This window comes from Trachymyrmex septentrionalis, unplaced genomic scaffold, assembly GCF_001594115.1.
Source record: "Trachymyrmex septentrionalis isolate Tsep2-gDNA-1 unplaced genomic scaffold, Tsep1.0 scaffold25, whole genome shotgun sequence".
Taxonomy (NCBI): domain Eukaryota; kingdom Metazoa; phylum Arthropoda; class Insecta; order Hymenoptera; family Formicidae; genus Trachymyrmex; species Trachymyrmex septentrionalis.
The window spans coordinates 13581-19245 of record NW_017305408.1 but is presented as its reverse complement, the minus strand read 5'-3'; positions in this window follow the sequence as shown (position 1 = coordinate 19245).

Below are 5665 nucleotides of genomic sequence, written 5' to 3'. Positions count from 1 at the left end.
CATTCGCGGTGCAATTCGTTTTCAAATTTATTTTTTGTTCATTTTGCTTGTTCAAAATAAAAAATCGCTGACACAATTTAATTAATGAAACAATGCATAAGTTTGCCACTGGAATACTTAATTTTCCAAATGTAACCGGGGACTCAATTACACTAAGAGTTTATTTTTCAATTCTCTACCCTTCTCTTTTCGCTTGCTAGAAAATTGAATTTATCGAAATAACACTGGATATAATTTCTACTTGAAAATGTCCCAGGAAAATCCCCACAGACCTCCATTACGCTCAGGGAAAGATTAAATAACTCGTATCGCCATGATACTTCTTCGAGAAAATTTGAAAAATCACACAATTAGGAAAGTCAGTCTAGTCGCTTTGTTTCGTCAGCTTTATCTCTTCCGCTTCATTTTCTTTCAATGGCACGACTTCTACACCGAGTTTCTCCTTCCTTCGTACAATTTTCTTATCGCACTTCTCTCTTCGCGATTCTATCTTCTCCCATCCCCTTTTGTTCTCGAAAGTCATGACTTTCGTGTGGGATCGACGACGCTGAAAAAACATTTTAACGTCCCTACTCTGAGATAAAAGAAAAAAAAAAAAAGATTTTTCCGGCTGCACAAATCTTGAAAAGTAGAGAGGGTGAGATTTTGTTATTATATCCGTCAAATGATCGATTATGGAAGGAAGCATCGAACATCGATCAAAATTGAGATTGAATATCCCCAATAAGCGTCGCGGCGCCTATAGAAGGAAACCGAACAGGAAATCGCAAAGGGGAAGGCGGGCGAGAAGAGGCTGTATATTAAAGTCCAGCCGTATTATTATCGTTCGAGTAACTCCGTTTTTATAAGATTTAACGAGAAAGACGGCAATAGAAGCTGAACCGTATGGCACAACGCAACGGGACATTTATTTCTTTGCCGGCGCTTTTCAGTTCAGTTCAACGTGAACTTTTTCGATTTCAATTAAAAAGTTACTGCGATTTAACTTTCCGTCGCCCGTCCTGGGCGACCTAGCGGTGGCTTTTGGGATTAAAAAATCCAAAGGCATTTCCTTTTCCTTTTCTCCATCTCTCTTCTTCCTTCTATCGCCGATACACATCTCGAATTTTTCGGCGCGCATGGCGATTTTCGACGCTTTGCGATTCATCGAATTTCGATAATGTAATTTTCACGTGTATACAGCGTGTCCCAAAACGAAACGTTAACACTTTATTTTCAGAGTTTCGATATCGATCGAGTTTCGGTTCTTTTCTTCTAGTATTTTCTTGCCTAAAGAGATGGTTATAAATAGATTAAGCGACATCTACAATGAGACTTTAAAACGTAATGCTTTAAGTCTTAAGCCGTAAGAAATTGGCCAATTAGTCGATAATTCTCTTCACATTTAATCGTGATTGATCAATTTCTTACGACTTAAGACTTAAAAGCTTAAGTTTTACGCTTTAAAGTCTTACTGTAGACTCCGCTTTAGAAGTCTTCACACGAAAAGGATGAAGGTTTTGCTAAAATATCTAAAAAATTAGCTTGATAGCTAGAAATAGATCTGAAAATAATTTTGTTGGACTATCAAAATAATTATACAAGACCATCAAAATAATTATGCAGGGCATTTAAATTAATCGCTAGAATATTAAAACTTTTTGTAGCATTGCACATATATCATACTTGAAATTCCTATATGTAATTATTTTGACAATTTAATAAAATTATTTTCAGCTCTATTTCTAGCTAAATTTTTAGATACTTGAGCAAAATTATTTTTTCCAGATCTGATTTTTCCTGAGAATTCACCGAAAAAAGTTTCTCAAAAGATCTAATGATCTTTTACGTTGAAAACGATAATAAATTGACCTGAAATTCAGACTGCATAAATGAGTTTTAATTTTAAAGCACCCATTATATCAATGAACAATAAAAATGGTTGAATGAAATGAGAATAAAGTACGGGGGTAATTACAGCGCGTGTATAACGTAAAAAATTCCAACCGCTGACTAAAAGCAATCTGCGTTTCGAGAACAACTTTTCCGATGAAAAGGATGTTTGAGTAAACCTATATAACAAACTGATGATTGCTTTTCTTTCCGTGTCCTTTCTTCGTGCCTGCAGTCAGAGAGGACGGAACATGTTCTCGCAGTTCTTTCAGTCGTTCTTGTCCCACGCTCGAACTACTATTTTTATTGGATAGGAAAACATGGGACATTTTGCGAGAGGGTAGGCCAGAACTTCGTAGTCAATTCTGTCAATTCTTAATTGAGCCAAGTGCCATAAATGTCTAATGTACGCTTTTTAATGTAACGAAAAAACATTTGCTAAATCATCGTGTTTTACTTATTTAAATGTAAATTGAATAATTGATTTAATTTATTTTGACTTAATATAAACGTATAATACTAGACAATTATTATATTTCACAATTTAGTTAATTAATTTTGTATTTTACTCATACGTATATTTTATACGTCTACATAATTATGATATTAATTTTTATGATGATTAAAAAATGAAAAATATAAATTGAACTTTTTTAATTTTGATTTACGATAAAACGGAAAATAAATATGAATGAATGTGTTTTGAGAAATATTTCAAACTTACAAACCGTCGATTGTTTTCGTAAAGTTTTACGTTGTTGTTGTACATTACGTATAAGACGACGATATAAGAGAGAGAAAGAGATAAAATAGAAAGGGGAAAAAGAGAAAGAGATTCGTTACAGCCAGTGTGATCGCTAAGAAATTCGTAAATACAGTACTTGAGATTTACGTGTATTCGAGAGCTTTCCACTTTGGGCACATTTTAGTTGATTTAGATCTTGCTGAGTGAAATATGAAAGCACCGAATATTAATGGGGACATTCGTGGATCCTCGGCGAGCTAAGGAATATATATGTATTCGAGTTGGAAGATCATGAGAATGTTTGCTTTTCGGTCTCTTAGCGTCTCTTATTCGTACAACCGACATTACTAGAGCATTTCAAGTGTCTCTAAGATAACATTTCCCACAAGCCACCGATATTAATTAATTTATCTTCCAGAGGCAATATGAAGCAGAAAAAATGATTTGCTCTGGAAAAAAGCCGAGCAGTTCGAAAAGGTCACGCGAGTCTGTTTTTTTTTTTTTTTTTTTTTAAATAAAATAATCGTGAAAATTGACAAGCCTCTTATCATATTCAATGCAAAAATATTTCATAATAAAATAAAGTAGTCGGTTTTTAATTTATTTTTCATTGATATTGTGAGAGCATGTTTTGCGATAACCCAAGTTAAATTAAAGTATATACTATCGGCGCGCTATCGCGCTGATAAATTAATTAGCCTTTATCAATCGTAACTGTAATAGAAAAATCTGAAAATATCGCATTTATCAAACTACAAGATAATTGCATTGTTTCAATCCAATCGTTTGAAAGTGCAAAGTACGACATAGTATTATTTTTTTATAACAGTTTAAAGACATACTAAAGAATTGTGATATCGCGTATTTATGTTCAACTTGTGTATGTATATAAAGTATCGCTAGTATAAAAATTATTAAAAAAATTATATTTTTTAGAGAACCATCCTACATTTTACAATTATTTTTAATGTCGAGAACTTTTTAGGAGCTTCTTTCACTTAGTTATGAAAAGCACCGTATGTGATGAGAACAGGGTGAAAAAAAGGAAATAAAAAACTGTTACACGTGAGGAAGTATCTAACATTTGGATCATTTCTTTTCGACAGATCATACTTAAGATATTAAATCTCGATATTCGATATCTGTCTACAAGGGAGACAACGAATTTCTCACGATTGGATATTCAGACGGCGGGTTATAATTTGATAAATAATTCGAAATACTCGATTATATCGAGGTCAATATGGGTTATCCACGAGTATACATATCATTTTATGAATTTTTGATTTAACATACGTACGATTACGACTTAAGCATATGTATGTATTCCTCTTAACAGTTTGATTGTTATGCAGTTCGTTAAAAAATAACACTAACCATTTTTATTTGGCTATACTAATTTAATATATTGTCTATTCATGCACGACGATATTTCGCTGCGTCAGCCCGAACAAGTTGTAAAAGATTATTTTAAAACTCGTTACACATTGCAATAATATTGTTTCTACGAACTATTATTTCTATCATAAATAAATTAATGAAATATAAATTTGTTTATTGTAAATTAACGAAATATGTTTAATTAAAGAATTTTACTTTTCTCAAACATAAATTTGTTTATTATTGTATAATGAATGAAATTTATTTAATTAAAGAATTTTAATTCTCTCATTGTATATATAAAAAAAGCAACGATATTGTATTTTAAAAAAAATCAATTATAATTTTTGAAAAAGTAATAAACTCTTATTTTGATTATATAATTTTAAATGCGACAGTGAAAAATGCTGTTAAGGAAGTAATATCTACATATGAATTGCAGTTCTTTCTTTTGATAGCAATAGTTTCGTATTAGGATTATATTTTCAATTTGTCATTCTGCACAAGGACTGCAAGAGCATTTTCTTAAGAGATTCTAACGTACACGTTTTGTAATCTCTCTTAATGAAAGTACGTATGTATGATGTAATACGTACGATGTCGACTTGCGCGTTGCAAGGAAACGTTTCTTTTTTTCTATTCTCAAGATCCATCTTGCATCTCTGTCTTTTTAATTAGATAACCTTACGTACTTGAGTATTAGGTACGACCGGGAAATGATTTTTTGTTTGTTACGCAAACGGATTTTGTATTTGAGAGTCGTTTTAATTACGATGATGAATAAGCAGCGCTGCCGTTTTTTACTTCTTCAAATGATATTCCGTCCTTCCATTCCTCGCCTGAGACCATCGTCACGGTAGCCCCGAGTTCGACGTCATAAATATTCAGAAAGAATTGCATACATGACAACACACACACACACACACACACACACACACACACACATCCACGCTCGTATTTCGCGCGCGTCACGTAGCAACTTCTGATTTCTTCGAAACCGAACACTTTTTCGTCTTCGCAAGCGCGCCTTACAATCAGACGATACCGGTCTTGTTTGGTCAATACAAAACTCTGAAGCAAACGGATGCACAGCCGCTCCCGTCAAGCAGTCCAATTCGGTATATACAGAAAAATCCTGATTGTCGCACTTTTTATTATCTTTCTCTAATTTTATTGTTAACTGTGACGGCATGCGTAGAATGTTCTACCCAGCACATATTGAAAATAGATCCTTAATCCTTCGTACCTACCTTGAATCTCTTAATTTTTTTTATCCAGGCGAAATTTTACTTTCAAATTTCTTGGCTCAAATTTCAATTTTTATTAAATAATAGTTTTAATATTTGAATTGAATAGCTATTTGGTAATATATATAATATATAATAGAGATGTTGAAAAGTAATCCTGAATATTTCAAGATTTTTGGAAGCCTAAACAGTGAAAAAATTTGAGTTGAACAAAAAAGATCCAAAATGCCTAAAATAAATAAAAATATTAGGTTGAGTAAAAAGTCATCGCGTATTTTTTAGCTCAAAGTTGTATATACAATATCTTCGTCAATAATGAATGAAATTCAAATTTAAAAAAAGGGTTTTAAAGCTTGAAATCTCTACTTTTAAAAGCTTATCACATTTTTTAAGTTTATATGAGTTTGATAATTTTTACATA